The following is a 21,255-nucleotide window of genomic DNA, read 5'->3' as shown; positions in this document are numbered from 1 at the left end:
GAGATATTATCAGCTTAAAATACAAAATTCTCATGAGAAAACCTAGGATGCCAGTAGCTGCCAAAAAGAAGAAAACAGTGAAACTTGGAGGTGATGAACAGAAGGCACAAGTGACTGACAATGATGAAGTGTATGAGGACATACAAAACCTCCAGCCTGGGGGAATGTAGAGTCCAAAGATTGTCTTACCATGACACCCCTTTTTGCCTATGTTTCCTCTCTTTTCCTATATTTACCACCTAAATAATGCCATATCCACAAGGTTTTGATAAAGGTAAGCAATAATATGTCTTCTTCTTCATGTTTGACTATATACCCTATTGTTTTATTAAAGAATGCAATTGGCTACATAATTGGTCTGTTTCCATAGCTAATCCAGATTTCTGTAGCTGTCTCCATTGTTTGCAAGGTTCAGAAGCTCCAGGTCAGCAACGAAGGATACAGATGGATAAGGAATGGTCCCCTCATGGATCCCTTCCTATCCCCTTGAACCGGTTCATCAAGATGAGCGCAGGATATCATGTTAAACCCCGAAGTCAACCACAGGATTGTTGCCGAAACAGAATCTGAGTTTCATCAAAACCTTATCGATTTGCTTTTGGAATAGAAAATCGAAGGTTTAGTGATATAGTTTAGTTAGAATAAAGATATTTAGGCTTAAAATACTCATGCTGTTATGCCAAAGACTTGTTATAAAAATTATGGCCGCACTGTGATTTGGTGCGCGCTGGATGATGTAATTTTGAAATAGTTTGTGAAATTTTGTTTGCCAGCAATAGAATTGTTTTTGTGTGTGTGCGCGTTGCGTTGATTGGAGATTATGGACTGATATGTGGAGGGCCCCTATGACCAGTGACAGGTCTTTAACCAATTGCAATTAGATTTCTTTTCATTCCTTGAATACTCTATTTTTGTGTGAGAAATACAGTATGATGAGTTCACCAATGAATCGTTATATGCATGAGTACTTCCATCTTATTTATACCTAGTCTAATCTGCTATTTGAATTTCTTTTTACCTGATACAACTTGGTTATTTTATTTGCTTTTTATCTAGTGTAGTCCAAATGTGTTTACTTCATAGTGTAGATGTTGTTCAGAATATCTTGTTTGAATGAAATTGAATAAGTAAAAGTGTGAGAGTCTTCTCCTTAACAATTGAATTCAGACAGTACTTCTTTATAGTTTGATAGAATAGATTTCTCTTGCACTTAGTGAATTAGAGCTGCAACATAAAGATTCAAGACCAAAATAATCTAACACAAGTAGAATTTAGAATCACTCTCATATCATCCATAAACTGATTCAATAGAGAATAACTCCTAAGAAATTAGCTGATAACTTTAAGGATTGAGACATTAATATAATAAACGACACCATCTCCATACTAATCTTAAGTTTAGACCCTAACAAGAACATAACGACATAAGGAATAACTTCTAGCACATATAGTGCACCTGTACTTCATCAATACACGTACCCTGGTTGACAATTTATGATTGCCAATTTAAAGACATTAAATTGGTTAAACAACAAGACTAAGTGGCATAACCGCGCCCTAGGTATCAACAAGATCTGGTGAAAGTATGACCCAAGGATAAGATTTAACCAAGATCATGTTGACAGAGGCAACATGAGGAGGTGGGAGCGGAAAAATTCCCATTAAGGCAGAATCTTTAAAAAGACCTACCCCCACACTCTCATAAGGAGCACCAGTGTGCTTGACATATGGAACATTGCCATCCGAGGAGGAAGAGGCAAAGAAGGACAGTTGGTCGACTATGACGATCTTCCCTTGATGGGGAAACGAATCACACGGAATAGGGAGGAGGCTACAACATGCATGGCATGGGTCCAGCTCCGTCTGAGTAGAAGATTATAATTGAGATTAGTGTCAACAATCTCTACCTCGACATGTACTGTCTTGCCCTCCAAAGTAATGGTAAGGTTAGGTAAGACACCGAAGGGTCACGAATCACGCCCGTCGAAAGCTTCCAAAGTGTTAGGGGATTGGTTCAAAGTAGGAGAACCAATTTCCTTCCAGCATGCTACTGACATGATGCAGGTAGAAGGACCTTCATCGATGACGGTCCTATGAATGGTCTTCTCATTTATGATTACCTAAAGGAGAAATGAAATCCGATGAGGCAGGCGTGGAACGTGGTTTTCTAGATGAAAACATATCAAATTGGAATCGGTAGGATCAATGCCCCCAATAGCCGACAACAATGATTTCCGCTAAGACGGACAACTTTGGAGTACCTCGAGAGCAGACATAGTGGATGGCACTTGAGCCAAATCCTCAACAATATTATAGTGCTGAGCGGCTCGAGCGTTGGGATTGTACGAGGACTTCCTTAGCACACCTCGAGAGGGAGGTCGAATGGCGGAATCAGGGTTAGGGCACTTGATATGAAGAGGGCCAGAACTCGGGGCAGAAGAAGAAGGGGTGGCCTCTTTCTCTTTCCGGATGTCGAAGCAGGAGTTTGATAATCTTTTGATCTAGTAGCCACATTAATAGGCGTACTCATCATGAACACTTGAGATCCTGAGGAAGAAGATGATTGAGGTTGGTCTACCATTTGAGTCTACTGATATGGAAACAACTCTTTCAGGACAGCTGGGGTCCCTTTGAGTAAACGACTGACTTCCAACCATAGGGGACAATCCCTAGTATAGTGATCCTCCTCGCAAATGAGGCACGAATACTTAGGCTTTCGTTGTGAAGAATCACCAGTAGACGACTTAGGAGGACCCTGTTTTGGGGCATCGGCTTTACCTTGCCTTTGAATTTCTTCTTACCTTTCGAGGATTTGTCCACTGTGGTAGATTGGACAACGTGGACCTCTGAGGTTTTACCAGGGCCGGGTGGATTCTGGGACAAACTATTGGAAGCAATGTTCGAGACCGACTTCTCTTTAGAAGAAGATTTGGAAGGGGTTTGGGGCACTGAACCAATTACTCCATCAAAAGGAGGTGTAGCCTGTGACTTCGATGTCGTGGGATTGGATGATGGATGTGGAGCATCGGATAATGACTCATACAAAGTTCCAGACTGAGAATAAACGAGATCTAAGTACTGGGAACGAGCAATAGCTTGTTCTTCAGTAACACATCCACCCATAGCTATATCGCGAGCAATTGGAGCGATGAATGACTTGGTAAACCATTCGGTAAGCAACTGATCAACAATCTCAAATTTGATCAGGCAACGTCTATGTATCTATTCATGGATGTGGTTGGAGATGTGTGTCGCAGTATCTTTCTTAAGCGATGTGAGAAAATAGGTGCCAATTTCATAGCAAACCAGAAACTGGAAATGCGTGAGGAAAGCCATGGCTAAAGAGTTGAAGTCATGATAAGTACTTTGAGGAAGCTCGTTGTACCACTTGGCTGTAGCACCTATGAGGGTTCATTGGAAAAGATAGAGATGAATAGAGTCATCAACATAGGAATTGAAGAGCACCAGAGGTATATGTCATCACATGGGCCTGAGGATCTTCTTTTGGTTTCCCATCGAACTTAGGACAATCGCTTGGATCTTGGGCAGAACAGGAGGCCAATATGGTGAATGAAGAATTGGATCATTCGTGAGTCGAGACACATCTGGAAACTATAGTGTGGCCAAGAACGACAATTGAGTAATGAAACACATTGGAGGTCGATAAGCGGGTCCAACCGGAGGAGCCCATCCCTGCTGGTAAGGATTTTGGCCCCATAGTGGAGGGTTCTGGCCATATGACATTTGATTCTGCCCCCACTGTAGGTTACCTTGGCCGTAGGGAGGATTTTGACCTTGAACACCTTGGAACTGTCTGGTCATAGGTTGCTGATAAGCAACATACGGTTTAAGAGGTTGTTGAGCATGTTGACCTTGGACATATGGATATTGCACCTGTTGTCCCTGAACATACGGGTTTTGAACTTGTTACCCCTGAACAATAGGATTTTGGACCTGCTGTTCGTGGACAAAAGGATTATGTACCTATTGCCCTAGGACATTAGGATTTTGGGCCTGCTACTGCAGGACTTGACCTTGGCCTTGTCCTTGCAAGGGTTGACCCTGTTGATATGTATATAAGGGTTACTGCTGCCCGGGTTGGCTCTGCTGCTGCAAGGGTTGACCTTGCAGCTGCAAAGGCTGTCCCTACGGCTGCAGAGGTTGGCCTTGCAAATACATAGGCTGGGAGGTTTGCAGAGCATAGTGCATCTACTGCTGCATGGTTTGCTGCAACTATTGCGAGGGTTCCCCCTACGGTTTTTGCAATTGTCCTTGCTATGCTATCATTTACCCCTGTTGTTGCACGGACGGGCCTTGCTGCAACAAAGGTTGCGCTTGTTGCTGCAGAGGCTGTCCTTGCTGCTGCAAGGGTACCTGAAAAATTCTTGGGAAATTTCTGAACTATATCTGGCCATAGCCACCCTGAAAAGTGGATGGGCCAGGTTAAACGTATTGCCCAAACTCAAGGATGTAAGGCGGATTGACCATTCCTTGAGAACCATATGGAACGTAAGGAGCTTGGTACTGAACCTGAGCCTCATAAGGCTACTGATACTGGAAATTGCTTGACCCAGATGGACCAATGGGATTTTGGACCTGTTGATATTGGACATTGCTTGATCCAGCAGGGTTTTGGATAACACCAGAAGAAGGCTGGTTCATCCCAACCATGTGAGCCTGTGAGCTACTCACATTGGTGGTGCTTGACATCATAGAAACACTTAGATTTTTCCCCCCAGGCGGTGGCACAACTTGTCCACTTACTGGAGGGATCGAAGAACTGCAAATAACATTCTTCAAGATTGCCGGTTGAACCGGATGGGTGACTGGGACGAATGAGACAAGAGGGTTCGGAATGGTGGGCTGCATCGGGATTGAGGTAACAACCTGTTGGGAGGTCAGATTCACAATGAACGAACTTGTAGTAGGCATGGTGCCAAACGCCCAAACAGGGTTGTGATAAAGTGATGAGGCACTAGGTGTACCTGAGACCAATTGTGCTAAAGTCACATAGTTAGGCGGAAAATCCTGATACACATTGATGGAAATTCTCCCTGTATAGGGGAAACCTTCAGGAGGAAATCGATGTTCTTCCTGTTCGAAAGTGTGTGGAATAGAAAATTCTGATTGATCCAGAGAGGTAACTGGAGTGTTGCCTTCGGGTTCCATAGCTGGGAACAAACGACGACGAACGACTGAAGATGTACGAGGGGATAATTCCAAAGGAACACTCGGCTGATCGTATGGACTGTACAGACACTGCGGTGATATCACAATAGGGTTGAACAAAGGATTCAGAGGATATATAACCAGTCCAAGCTGACGGTCAGTGGTCGACGAACTCTCAGGAGTCTAGATGGGATTCTCCAGAGATTCCAGGCCAATATCAGTAGGTGACCCAATATCTGAGTAGGTTGAGGACGAGATGACAAAAGCTGAATGCTTAGAACGATTCCGAGTTCAACACCTTGGTCCTCGAGTGACTCTGGTAATTCAGGAAAAGGCTCCTCAGACAATCTTTCAGACGGAGGAGAGGAAGAGGAACTAGGTGAACCAGACGATTAAGCCATGATGACCTTGTCTTAGTTAACATGAAAAGAGAGATAAATTTCAAGGCTTTAAAATGTACTTTTAGGGAAAACTCATGATTTTTTCTAGAAAAACTAATAAGATGTTATAAGATCGTGGGCAATCAATTTTTAAGACGCATAAATAAACTGCTACTCTTTCATGTTTTAAGGGTCGAGAAGAAACAAAGATGATTCTATCACTTTTGATTAGAAACGAGCTCGAAAGGAAAAGTGATCGAATGATATTTTAAGTTTAATGAGTCAAAAAGATCAAATGACTACTCCGTATGATCTAGGTAAAAAGGATTACCAGGCAACCTTGAACTGTAGAATACCTCCCAGCAAATTGAGAAGTACGGGCAGGCAATCTCCCCTAATGCTGTGTTCGGTGTATCACATTTGCAGGGCGGTAGACTCGGCTTCCTTTAGATAAAGGTTTGCAGCCTAGAGGGGTTTCTCGTTATATACTCTACGGTACGGGGAGCACAAATCCATACTAGCGATGTCTAGTGCTGAAGTTAACAACATCTGCTAGGTTTAAAGACACTATAACACATCTCTAGCCTAGACCTTCTAGATGTGATCGTTAGGTTTCAAATGCGCCTTAGGTTAATTGAGTTCATTTTAAAGTTTCTCAGTTTTCAGGCCTTAGCGATGTGACTCAAAAAGCCCTAAATGCAGCTAAATGAGACAAGACCCTTTCAATTTGATGAATTGTCTAGGGTAGAAAATATAATCAAATGCAAATAACCAAGAAACCGAAAGCAAAATGATTTTTCAGTACTTCACTTTTCGAGAAAATAAACTAATGAAAAATACATTCCAATTCCTAATTTCCTAACAAGTACACTTGAACGGTCCTTTCAAAAGCAAAGATAATTCTTTTTCTTTTCAAATGCCAATGCAATCCTAGCCTTCAATGATGCTAACTACTGTAACATATTGATGCATCAAACTAAAATTTTGCACTTTTCATGAAATGACAAAATGGATTTCTCATAAAACACTTCAATGAAAAAGTTTCGAGACAATCGATTCTCAAGCAAATGAAAAACATGAAAAGAGAATCTCTTTCAAACTAATGACACAACGACTTTACCAAAAACAAGACAAGCAATGTGATCTATGCCCGAAAATACACGTTTAGACACGCAAACGAAACTCTTCAAACTTGTGTAATGGAGTTCAAATCCATAGAAGGACCATACACGAAACACAAGGAGTAAATGCACCAACAACTTGACTCACTAAGTTCATAATCAACTGAATGGATGACAACCTAGATTCCCTAGTGTCACTAACCATCCAATGACCCAAGAAATCAAGCGAAAAGATGGTGAATAAACAAGCAAATAAACCAAATGAAAAGAAACTTTCTAATCAGGGAGAAGATGGTCTAAACAACTTACAGGGTATAAATCATGAGAGCAAAACACACTGGCCAAGATCTGGGGTGAACCCTAATCTTCACTTACAGGCATCAGCGCGACTGCCTAACTGACAACAAGCTCCAAAAGGCGGTCGACGCGATTATTTCTCAGCATATCGCGCTGATCGACGTGTCTGTCAACGAAATAAGCGCGTTGAGCGAGGATGCAAAGAAAAAAATAAAAAATCTCAAAAGTTAGGACCATACTTGCTACCGTGAATTTCAAACCCAGAGTAGTACACAAAGCAAAGCAAACAGAACTAAAGGGAAATGGCGAAAGTAGAAAAGTTCACACAAAACCATGAAATTCCAAGCAAACAAACAGAAGGATTGGATCCCCAATGGAGTTGCCATTTTGTGGTGAAGTAAAATTCTAAGTGCTGACACAAACAATTCCTCTAGCCCGATAGTGGATCTAGCCACAAACAAGACATTCTATGGAATATTTCCTTAGATTAGAACCAATTAAGAGGGCGTACCTATTAGTATGCTTATCCTGTTTGGTGATGACCTTGCTTGCTCGCTCCAGCTATCTGCCGTTTCATTCTTCGAACACCTGAAACAAGTAAACAACAACAAACAACAACTGTGATATGATAAGAGACAGATTGTAATTCAACCTACTTAATAAGTCAAGAAGCATTAAGCCATAAACATGTGAGATGACACATTATGTAGGAAATCAATCGATAGTTGCATATATATTAAATCAAGAAGAGATTACAACCATTGTCTTGACGTTGTTGTTCTCCTCCGACAAAACCAGGTTCCCACACACTTCCGTTAGCATTCCATGATGGCCTCAACAATGATAGTTTTAAGGCTCTTCCCTTTAGTCTTCACACTAAACCAAATTCACACTTCTCCCTCACACACAACTAGAGAGCTACAACTATGAATAACTTGTTGTTTACTCCAAACTTAATTAGCACTAGCACACCAACATTAACACTAGCTTGTGCTTGGGAAAAAGGGAGGTTTATATAATATGAATGGATGGAGATGGTTCCTCTTCTCATGGGAGAAGATATTATCTCTTGAGGTAGTTCCATCCTAATAGGGGAAAGGAGCCCAAACTGACATCCTCGACTCCATCCGGCCCAACCATTTACTAGACTTCCGTTACGAAGCTTCTAGAGCTGGAAGCTTCGGCTCCTTATTTAAAAAACTTTCCAAAAGAGGATTGACACGACTAGAACAAGGCTCAGTCGCTCTGGTCAACGCTAGGGATAGTTATAATCCCTGCATATCGACGCGAGGAGGACACGGGTCATTAGCGTCGGTCTTGTAAACTGGGAAAAACAGAATATTTTTGGGAAATGATACAAAAGGGAATTGTTCTGCTCATGAAGAGGGACACAATGGGAGTTTCTTCATGAAGGGGAAGCATGTAGGGTTCACTATAGAGGTCCTCTAGGATCATGGAACGGGGAGTACAGGGATAGTGACAAAATGCTATGGAGAGCCTCGCTGTACATCCCCCTTCACCAAGTCCATGGCTAGTCATAAAGACGAGGCAAGGCATATGATTAGTGGAAGGATACATTCTCCTACACTCCAAGCTACTCTTGGAAGAATGTCTATAACCTACTAATTTGTTGAAGCCTCACTACAATTCCGCAATAAATCATTGTCGAAGCCTCACTGCTCCCTCTGTGCTAAAGCTTCATCACTCCCTCTGTGTTGGAGCCTCATCTCTCCATCAGTGGCACTAGGACAATCCCATGGATAGATTTTTAAGCCATACTGCTTGGAATATGATCGACCATTGCAAGACGGGGTGCAATGGAAGTCTGCTACCTGCTCATCTAGGAAATTAAAGCAAGACCCATACTGAAGAAACACCTCAATGGGTTCTTCCTAATCAAAACAATCCTAACATATCTCTTCATTGTATCAATCCATGTAGGTATCTAAATACCAGCTTGTAGCAACCCAATATACATGCTGAGGCTCTATCTGGCATAGAGTACATGATGCAAAGCAAGGATCCATTTGGTTGCCTGCTCATAATGGGATCCATCAAATCTAAATATGAAGAGGAGTATCTCAACTGCTTTAGTGTAATCCATCATGCCAAGTCTCGCACAACATACTTCCCTTGACAAGGAAGTCCTCATCATCTCTCTGTTACACTTCTAATCTCAAGAAGTGTATTTCCTGGGCTCGAAGGTCAACTCCCTCTGAAACTGATGAATTGATATGATCCTATCAGTACTAAGTTATTATTATATAAAACAGAATATCATAGACATACCTTCAACCTTGAAGAGAGGTTGGTATCTGCATAATATGTCCATCAATCCAAGCATGGAAAGACTAGGGGACTTGCTTGACTCCATATGGGACTTTCTTTAGTCTGCAATCATGAGTCACCTTCTCATGTGCCTCAAAGCCTTGAGGTAGCTCTAAATATGATTTTTACCTTAAATACATCATGTAGGAAGCCAACTTCACATACAACTGATAATAGAACATTTAGCAACAAGAGCTAGAATCTCATCATAATCCTCTCCCTATGAGAGCATATTCATGGAAGGATCTAACATTACAATAACTTTGTCAACTAGAAAGGTCCTTGCATGAAGGACATATTGCTCCCAACATCTCATCAAATTGTTGCATTTTATCTAACATTCTACTCCATTTGAATAAGAAGCCTCTTCATTCATAATCATCATTTTGGGAGACTGTAATCCTTTATTCGAGGTCTGAGGTCTTGTTCATTGCCACTCTAATCATGGGGTGGCTCTATATCCTCCTCAGTATCGATATTGAGGACTTGGTCCTCACATCCTGCAGATGTACTTGTTGACACTAGAACGAGAGAAATAATGTAAATAAACATAATGAAAGTGTACCTGATGATGAGGTAGGACTATCATTCTTCTCTAGATATGAGAGCGGATCCTTGATTTTCCTACACCAGCTTCCCCTTAGAGCCAACTATTCTTGTATTCCTCCACATCTTGATTGAACTCAAGATGGATCTGCTTTCCTTGATCACATTCTAATTCAATAAGTCATGGAAAGAAGCATTTGGTTAGCCAATTACTCATGCAACAAGAATAAACAGTTAATCTAAGAGGATAAATTGATCTAAACAAAAACAATGTCACAAAATAACATAAGTCTTAAAAGTACTTATCTTTAATGACGATTAAAGGAGGCTATCAACTCCCTCTTTATCCTTCCTATATTTTTATGTCATTTGCAGAAGAATAAATGCTTCATCTTGAACTCCACCAACATATTTAATCTCCTTCATTGATATCCAAGCTCAATTATCAATGTTTAAGATGACCACTAGATATGCATTACACCATCTCCTGTACAAAGATAGGCCCAACTAGGGTTACTTTGAGTCTTAATAGTTTCTTACTGATTGAATCACACTAGGGTTATAATGATGTATAAATTAGGCCTTTTTAATATCTAAGGCCACTCCTAGGGTTTCTCCCAAACCCTAACCATAATTTGTAATAACAAAGACTCCCTAGGTTTTCCTTCAAACCCTAGAATTCTTTTAGGTCTCCAACATCTTCATCTCTTTCACTATGTTTGTTCAATAAATCCATCATAGGTGGGGTGATCTCAATGATTTTTCTTTTGTCCAACTCCAATACCATGATAATTTTAGGGCTTGATTGTTCTCTGCTATAGATAATCACATTTTAAAATTTTTTCAACAATTTACACATTACATTAATCCCATATCATCATCCACAATTATATAGAGAGAAAAATAACATAAAAATGCAATGGAATAGTAAGGAACAAAAAAATAAAAACATACACAATAGAGACACTAGGATTTAGGTTAGAGAGCAGGGCAAAACCCCACAAGGGGGAAAACCCATAATCAATTCTTCTTCTTCAATTAGATATTCATCAAAAGTTTAAATGAGATACAAAGTACAATAAGAATGAGACACATAAATCACATTAAGCATCCTATGGTCAGTCTTGGATCATAAAGGATTCTCATTATATGGAAGTTCACAAGTTTTCAAGGAGTCCTCCCATAGGGAAGCCTCCACATTATTGAAGGTAGCATATATTTCTATCATGATCATATCACTCTGAGTTACAAGACTATTCCTTATTCACTATTCTTAGGCCTTGTATAGTTGTTGTCCAAATATCCACGTAGGATAGTCATCTACTAGGCAACCACCTCTGCAATCATACCCAATCACAACCCTTTCAAGACTCTCCACATAACCATGGAAATTTCGACACTATGCATTTAACCCACTGAAAATTTTGGCCCTCTTTTAGGGCTTCTGCGACTGCTTCAGAGATTCCCTAACTCGTCCATGTCATACCACCAAAATCCCGCAATTCTCTCCTTTGGGATCTCAAACCTTCTGCACATATATTAGAGGAAATCAACCCTCATTTTGGTGCCTTATACTAGCCTTACAGTGTAACTTGTGCACAAAAAAGAGGGTTTTGACCTGCCTTTATGCCCAAAATCATACTTTGGCCTGTCACAAATATATAACATCATTTACATGCCAAGAACCTCATCCAATGCAACTCCTAATATTTGACCTGATCTAGATCATAAGAAATATGACAAACAAACTCGTCCTCTTGTCTTTTTTAGCTCGAATCATTTAGTTCTTCAGTACCTCAGATGAGAGCCCTTAGATGTGTGAGTTCCATGCTTGAAATGAGCCATACTGAGGCTTATTATATAATTAGGCATTTGTTTGGTGCAAGGGTGCCATTAAAAATGGAGCCAACTTGAACTTGAGTCACAATAAATTATTATTTTCCATAGGAAAACTTGAGAATTTTCTCAACAAGATGATAAGTCGACTTGATGAAGACCCATATATGATTAATCCCTTTGCTTAGAAGAGAGGTAGACTTGAAGTTTGTTTGCCCAACATTATTTTGAGTCATTTAATAAATCAATAATAATAATTCTTTTATTCAATTTTGAATTCTCTTTTGGGGCAAGATGGTTTCTTCTTGGGGTAGTTGGGTTTCTCATGGGAAAATTCATCCCATATTTGCTCCACATTTCAACAATAATGAAGGAAGAAATGGATTTTTTGCATAAGAATGAGATATGGAATTTGGTTAAATTAACTGATGGAAGGAATCCTAGTGGTTTCAAGCGGGTTCTCAAGAAAAAATTTGAACACAATATGTCAAGTCAAGAAATACAAGGATTGACATATAGTGAAAGGTTATTCCAAAGTGGTGGGAGTATACTTTGGTGAGATATTTTCCCCTCTTGAAAAATTAACTTCAATTAGAGCACTAAAATATTTGAACAAAACATTTTATTTGGAAATAGAGCAAATGGATATAAAGAAATCATTTATGCATGGTGATTTGGAAGAATAAATCTACATGAAACGACTCAAAGGATTTCTATTAAAGGGAAAGGAGAATTTCTTCTACAAGTTGATCAAATTCCTTTATGGTATAAATCAGTCTCCCAAGATGTAGTACCAAAAGTTTGACATATACTCCTCCAGATTTGGATTTGTGAGAATCCAAGCTGATAATTATGTATAGATCAAGTTAGAAGGTAGATCTTTCATATATATAGTGCTATATGTCGATGACATGTTGCTGGTAAAAAAAAAACATGGGTGCAATCAAAGAGGTGAAGAGTCTCAATGTTGCACATTTCATTATTATAATGTAGACTAGGAGAGACTGCACAAATATGAAACTCTAGATAAAGTAGAGGAACTATGTTGAAACAATTATGAAATGTTTCAACATACAATATTGTAAACTGATGCATGTACTAATTCTTGTTGGGACAGACTAACTACTGAAAAATGTTCAAAGACACAAAAAGAAAGAGAGGACATGGTCATGTTTCATATTCAAGTGTTGTATGTATTTTGAAGTGTGCAATGGTCTACACTTGATAGGATATTACTCATACAGTGGGAGTATTGGAAAAATACATGAAAACACTTGGAAAAGAGTAGTGGTATACTATCAAAGGAGTATTCATGTATTTGCATGACACAAGTGATCATATGATCTACTAGCATGAAGGATCCGAGGATGATAATGAAGCAACTATGCAAGGATTAGATTAGATTCCAATAGAGTACTAATGTATGAAGCTAATAGTATATTCTCTTATGTCAGGCTAGGAAGGTAACTCCCATTTTTATATTTCCATTAATACGAACATCATTATATACATCAGAGTGGTGACCTTTGGGATTCCAATTCTAAGGTATTTTCTAACTATTCAAATTAATCCATTTACATATTTACATATTTTTGCTCAATCCCTGAGGATTAGGTGTCTAGAATTTTCCTCCTTAATTTGAAGAGGTGTTTGTGAGTCCAAGCATCATTATGAATCTTTCAATTTTTTTTCTTCCAAGTGCTTTGGTGAAAATGTCTACAATTTTTCATTTGTGTAAAAATGTTGTAGGTGAATGGTCTTGGCCTCTATATGATGTCAAATCAAATGATACTTTGTGTTTATATATTTGGTTTGATCATGGAATTTGGGATTCTTTTCCAATTTAATTATAGGAGAATTTTCAATAAGAAGAGGAGTACATTTCGCTTGCTTCTCTTGCAAATCCTCAAGAACTTTCACAACCCAAAAAATCTCCTTGGTTGAATTTTCCACTGTTACATATTTTGCCTCTATTGTGGAATCTTCTCGCATTGACTATTTTCATGACCTCCAAGAGACAAGTCCTGATCCAAGACTCATAATATAGCTTGAATTAGACAATCCATTTTCTTTATCTCCACCAAAGTTTGAATTAGAATATTCAATCAAGCTGAAGTCAACCACCTATGATATTTGATTCCAAATTATTCATTTCCTTTCAAGTACTTTAGAACTCTTTTTGCAACAAACCAATGTCCCTCACAAGGATTTTGCATAAATTTAGAAAGGATTCTAACAACAAATCAAATATCTGGTATGGTAGTGGTGAGGAAAATATGGCTTCCCACAAGTTTTATTTACTTAGTTGCATCCTTAAATTCATTTCCTTCTTTAGTTATGAGCTTTAGATTTTGTTCCATTGGAGTGGACAAAGGATTGAATTTAGCCATGCCAAACTTGTTCAACAATTCTCCAATGTACTTCTTTTGAGAGAGGAATATATATCCTAGAGGTTGGGTCACTTCAGTGCCCAAATAGTAATGATGGTGTCCCAAATCTATCATTTCAAATGATTTCTTCAATTTTTTCTTTATGGATGCAATATAGTTTTCATTGTTCCATGTTATCAACAAATCATCTACATGTACAACAAGATAGACAACAATTTTTCCAACTTTCTTGACAAATAAAGTTGTATCATCAAGATTAAATTGTTTAAAACTTAATTTCATAAGATGCTTAGTCATTTTTTCATACCGGGCTAGTGATGCTTGTTTTATGCCATACAAGGATTTAATGAGTTTGCATACTTTTTGTTCTCGTACTTTCTGGTTGAGACATATAAACATTCTCTTTCAAGTCTCTATTCAAGAAATAAATCATTATATCCATTTGATAGACTTTCCATTCATTTTGAGCTGCCAAGGAAAAGAGAGTTTGGATGGTGGCCCATATTTTTGTGGGGAAAAAGATCTCGTCATAATCGACACCTTATTTCTATGTAAATCCTTTGCCATGATACTTGCTTTATGCTTGTTGAGCCATCCGATTTATACTTGTTCTTGACGACCCACTTGCAACCAATTGGTTTGGTTCCAAATGGAGGGTCCACCAACTTTCATTTTCCATTCTTTATGAGAGTATCAAACTCATTTTGTATTAATTATTTCCATTCATCATGAGAGGTAGCTTATTTAGAGGAAGTTAGTCCAAAATTAGTAGACAAATTTAATTAACAATCATAAGAAGCATCCATATCATAACTTAATTAGAATCATCTACATCACCTCCATTTTTTCTGGGGGAGCTTTTATTTCCTGTCTTTCCAACCTCATTGGGATGAACACTTTCAAGTGTTTTAATGAGCCATTTCAGAGGACCTTTATGATATGGTACATGCTGCTCTATTGATTGATATGGGGTTGCATCAAGATTTGACCTTCCAATCCTATCAATCACATCACTCAAAGGGTCTTCTTGAACTGAAGAAGTGGTTGGAACTTCATGAGGGGGAGATAGTGATTTAAAAGGAGATTCCATAGATTGATATAGGATAGGGATCCCCCCTTAAAGATGTGGAATCTCATTATCAAATTCTTGATAATTTTTTGCATGATTGAATTTGTCCAAATCAACAAGTTGTCGCTCAACGGTATTGTAAGTCTTGGAATATTCAAGATAAGTGGCATCTCTAGACAATATAAACCTCTTATTCACCTCATTGTAGAGACGATATGCTTTGGTGGTATTTGAGTACCCCAAGAAGATGCACTTTCGAATCCTTACATCAAGATTGCTTCTTTGTTCCTTGGGAATTAAGGTATAGTAGGTGGTGTTATTTTATGTAGCTTGCATAGGTGTTCTAGTCTCAAATGGTGTCTATGAGGCTAAGGAACACAATGGATTACTTTTCTTCAATACATGGAAAATGTTTGTAAGAAAATTTACCTTAATTAGAATTAATTAGCCAATTTATTAATTTTCCTAAGTATAACTTAAGGAAATGGCTTAACTAATCAGGGATTAATTCAGGTACATTTATTTTCCTATAGTGACTTCTAGAAAAGCCATTTAATGGGGTAAAGATGATCTTATCCATTAATTGAGATTAGATCATGGTCATTGATTTCTCAACGAGAGATTATCATAGGAAATTGATGGGCATTTGGAGAACACATCAGAGACACAAATTTCCAATGAGAGCAAGGGCACAATGATTGCGTGGAGGACACCAAGCAACGAGGAATTAATAGTGATTGAGTAGAAGATCTCCAAAGAGAATTTATTCATTACTTTCTTCTAGTTTTTGAGATCTAGAAGGGGAAAATTTACTAGTTCGATTTGTTTGTAGAAGGATGAAATTATTCTAGTGTGCAAGGGTTTGGAGAGGTTGAGTTTGTATTTGCACGTGTGGGAGTGATTTAGGTCTCTTCAGCTACCGAAATTAACGAAGATCTTTTACTTCTATGATGTTAATAGAATTTCATATGAAAGAGTATGGAAAGCCACATGTGCATACTTCAAAGAAGAAGAAACATAATGAAAACCATCAAATCAAAGAACAAAAACACATTGATAATGGAGTTCACCCAGTGTGGGTTACGTCTCTAAGCCCTGTATCAAGAGTGGGGAGGCCACTTCATTAAACGTTGCAAATAATGATGATGTACATGGTATTTTATTTTCCATTTCAAGGATGAATACCCTCAGTTAGAGTGGCATGTCTCTCGACGAGACATTCTCAGGAACTCTCATTCATATGGGAAAATTCCCTCAACAAGAGTGGCATGTCTCTCCATGAGACATCCTCCTAGAACTCTCACTCAAATGGGCATTCCTTCATCATGAAAAACTAATAAAATCTCACAAGATGTGGCATAGAAGTATCCCTCAACATAATGATAACCAGGGATCTCAACAACAAAAACATCATCTCAATAAATCAAAGAAAAGCATGGCATAACTGCATCATATACCTCCACTTTCAAGGATGGCCAAAAAATGCAAATCTCAACTGCTGAAAAAGACATCATCACTGAATTCGTGGTGTGAAATTGTGTCAAACGACTATAAACTTTTCCCCTTTCTGACACCGTCAAATTCTGGACCCTAAAGAATCTCAAAAATTCCCTCCAAGATTCCTTCCTGAAGATGGCCAAAAAATTCATTGCTCGGACGAATATTCTAAGCACACCACTGTGCTCCCTGTGAAATTATGTGAAAAATGACTATAGAGTTGGCAACATTTTGCCTCGATAAAAAACCAGCCTCCAAGGGAATATTTTATATTCCAAAAGATTCTCCAAAGATTCCTTGTTGTTGGACACCTGAATTTATGGTACCTAGATGGTGAAACACACTGCACGGTTGGAATCCCAACGAGAAAACATCCAAAAATGACATCAACTTGTCAAATTCTAACAATCTCACCTTTCGCCCTTTAAGGGAATCTTTTTAACATCTTGGTAGATCCCTCGCTCATGGTTCCACATCTCTCCCCGCTCATGGTTTTGCCACTCCTCTACCACCGACCTCTGTCGAATGGCTAAGTGAGGGTTCAAAGAGTAAAAGGCGGGAAGACATTACAACATGGGTTGTTTGGCCCATTGGCAAAGCCCGAGATTAGGTGGTCGGTGATGCTGGGTTCAAATCCCCACTTGGGTGAATTTTGTTTGGCGTTTAACAAATTGTTGGCATGTTTTTTAAATGGCGTATTAACTGTTTGGAAATGGTGGTATGTGGTTATGTTACAATGTGTGTTTCATTTGAAAATGGGGTCGCCTGTTGGGGGTCGGCCCACATGGGTCAGGTGGGTTCAACCCCCTCTGACTCCCTTCTAACCGCATGTGTAACATGGTGTATGGTCATGGGCATATATTGAATGCCGCTCCAACTGTGTTGGGCCTTCAGGATATGTGGTGGCAAGGTTTGACCACCTACCACCGTAATATGTTTTTTGTTGTTTTTATATGATATAATAACACCGATGCTTTGGGCGGGGGCAACAACCCATCACCCCTGTTTAATATATATATCTATATCTATATATTTTAAATGCAAAATAGTTCAAATTTTCCCTCTGAAAAATAAGGGTCACTGGAAAAATTAAGTAGGCAACAAATTCACCCATTTCGGTGGTTTAATTCCATGCGCCGGGATGCTACCAAATTGTTGCCTTGTTAAGACTATCACTTGGCCAAGTTTAACCAAAATTTTGACTAGCTATAACTTGAGCATACAAAATTAGATTTGAGTGTCGTTCGCACCATTGGAATTAGGGTGACGAGCACTACAATATGGTCCTAGTTGCACTTCAATACGAGGAATTTTGTTTTTGAGCTTTTCTATACTCACTGCTAAATTTTGAGCGTGTCTAGAGCCACCTGGATCATTCCTCCCCATTGTGGAGCTTTTGGTCCTCCAAAAGCATGAACATAATCTGCAACTATTGTGTTACACTGTCTGCACAACAAGTTTCCTGACAGGTCACCCTTCCTTCTCCTTCACCTTTTTCCTTTGGAGCCATAAGTGATGAGCCGACACCTGCATCCTCTGCAAACCTGTAGTACATATTTACAAATTACATGATCAATTACATGAACAACCATGACCCAAGATTCCCCATACTTTCCAAGAGTTTATAACACACACTCTTTGGTCAAGTTTACATTAGAATAAAAACCAATACCCTAGCTATCAATAAAAGGCCAAAACATCATTGTTGCTTTAATAAGTGATGGAAAATACATCATCACTTTTACAATTACTTGCAACACATGATTTACAAAATGAGGCCATGGAAAGCTAATATTTTTAGTAAAACCATCTCTTACTCAACAAAGTGGACCACCATGAATGTGGTGAATTCACTTGTCGAACATCTTTTCCAACTGGTTCCTTCGCGACTGCTTTTTCCTTGAGACGTTGTTCTGGATGGAGCGTCCAACACATGGATATTTGATGACCACCTTTGTTGCAATGACTACAAAAAGTATTCTTCCTCCATACCTTCTTAACCTACTTCCTTCCCTGATGTGGAGAAGGCCTTTCACGCCTCATCCTCTTTCTTTCTGCCATTCTCTTCTAGCACTCAGAAACCACATGGTTATGTAAACCACAAAAACTACATGTTTTTCTATGCCATGATTTTTGTTCATCATTAACATACTTGTAATAAAAATGAGCTCTAGAATATTGAGACTGTTTATATCTCTCTTGAATGTCTCTGGTACGATTCTGACGATGAGAGGTTGCCTTAGCTCTCCCTTTGCGATATGCATTGTCATGGGAGGATGGTGATGTGTTCCCATCATTCTCTTTCCTCAATTATTTCAACAATGTATTGGAAGCTTTTGACACCTTTGAGCACTCTCCTTCAGTGTATCCCAAACCTGTGAATCGAGGTCTCTGTACAACCTCCAATGGTTGATTAATTCCTTGGCAATTGACACCAAGTCCTCCTCCTATATACCCCATCTTGGTAAGGAGTCTCATGCCAGTTCCTAAAATGGGTACCTCCATCTCTCCAATAGAAATAGTGGCATGTGAAAATGAAACTGAAGAACTATCAACATTGTTTACCTCAATTGTCAATTTTGAAACAGGTGATGATGGCTTCGCTAAGCCTTCATTGCGCTTCAATTCTTCCAAGGCCTCTTTTGTGGCTCATAACTGAAGCTGCAATCTCTACCTCACCTCTTTCTCTTCTCGTTGCAGTCTCCTAAATTCAACATTCTCTGCTTGAAGGCTCCGATTGATCTCCTCATCCGAATGATGCGAAGATGATGAAGACGAAGAATTTTCACTCGAGGGTGTAAATGGACCATCGTCCTCTATTCTTTCTTTCTCCCATTCCTCTCTTTCCATCTTCATCTCATAATCTTCATAAATTATGTCCACCATGCGAGCCATCTTGAGGAGGTCCTTGTAGAGATCTCTGTTGTTCTCCATTTTCCTTCTTTTTGCACATTCAATAATTAACACTCACAATTCACTTCAACGAGAAGACCGCTCTGATACCAAACTTGATCCGGATCTCTTCAGCTATCAAAGTTAACCAAGATATTTTACTTCTGTGATGTTAGCATAATTGTATATGAAAGAGTACAAAAATCCACATGTGCATACTTCAGAGAATAAGAAACATAACGACAACCATCAAATCAAAAAACATAGACACATTGATAACAAAGTTCACCCAGTGTGGGTTACGTCTTCGGGCCCTAGTGTCAAGAGTGGGGAGGCCGCTTCATTAAATGCTGCAAATGATGATGATGTACATGGTATGTTATTTGTCATTACAATGATAAATACCCTCAATCAGAGTGGCATGTCTCTCCACGAGACATTCTCAAGAACTCTCACTCATATGGGAAAATTCCCTCAATAAGAGTGGCATGTCTCTCCATGAGACGTCCTCCTATAGGAACTCTCACTCAAATGGGCATTCCTTCAACATGAAAATCTAATAAAATATCACAAGATGTGGCATACAAGTATCCCTCAACATAATGGTAATTAGGGATCTCAACAACAAAAACATCATCTCAGAAAATCAAAGAAAAACATGACATAACTGCATCATATACCGACACTTTCAGGGATGACTGAAAAATGTAAAGCTCAGCTACTGAAATGGACATCACTGTTGAATTCGTGGCATGAAATTATGTCAAACAACTATAAACTTTGCCCCTTTCTGACACCATCAAATTTTGGACCCTCAGGAATCTCAAAGATTCCTTCCTAAAGATGTACAAAAAATAAGCTGCTCGGATGAAGGTTCTGAGCACACCACTGCGCTCCTTGTGAAATTCTGTGAAAAATGACTATAAATTTGGCATCATTCTCCCTCAGTCAAAAATCAGCGTCCAAGGGAATCTTTTAGATTCCACAAGATTCTCCAAAGATTCCTTACTGCTGGACACCTTAATTTCTGCTACTCGGATGGTGAAACAGACTACATGGTTGGACTCGTAGCGAGAAAACATGCAAAAATGACTATCAACTTGTCAAATTCTGATACTGGCACCTCTGGCCCTCTAAGGCAATTGATGCCAACCTAAGCCGCAAATAACCCAATGATGCAGCCTAAGCCGCATATACCCACAGTATGAAAATTAAATTTGCATGTCACACTATGTGTGTACATGTCCCAGTAATTCCAAATTTCCATACTTAGTGAAAATTCTCTTAATCAAGGTTTAAGGATCCTTAAATAAAACTTCCCGTAACCAAGGTTTAACTCTCTTTAATTAAATGCTTAAGCGGAAGCTATTTAATCATACCTTAATCAGATTACACCCGCGCTTATCAACCATACCATGGTCTTTGGACTTTGGTTAAACTCAACTTAAACCATAATACCTTAACCCCGCTTATTTCTATTATAATTTCCGTATAATAGAAATATTTCACAAACACACTTAAACCTTACCTTTCCGCCATGCTTCAAACCTTTGCACATATATCGATGCTCCTTAGCGCATTAAATCTCCGCCATCGATCTCATCCCTCGATTCGACGGTTATCGCGTCACCCGATAATCAACCAGCTTGGTTGATCTCCACCATTGATCAATTCCGCTTGATCGAACTGCTATCGCGCAATCTCGTGTGGAATCGTGCACGACCGATATC

The sequence above is a fragment of the Pinus tabuliformis genome, chromosome 6 (assembly GCF_031772625.1).
Source record: "Pinus tabuliformis cultivar Carrire ecotype Pingquan chromosome 6, CPIR1, whole genome shotgun sequence".
Lineage (NCBI taxonomy): Eukaryota > Viridiplantae > Streptophyta > Pinopsida > Pinales > Pinaceae > Pinus > Pinus tabuliformis.
This window is presented reverse-complemented; position numbering follows the sequence as displayed.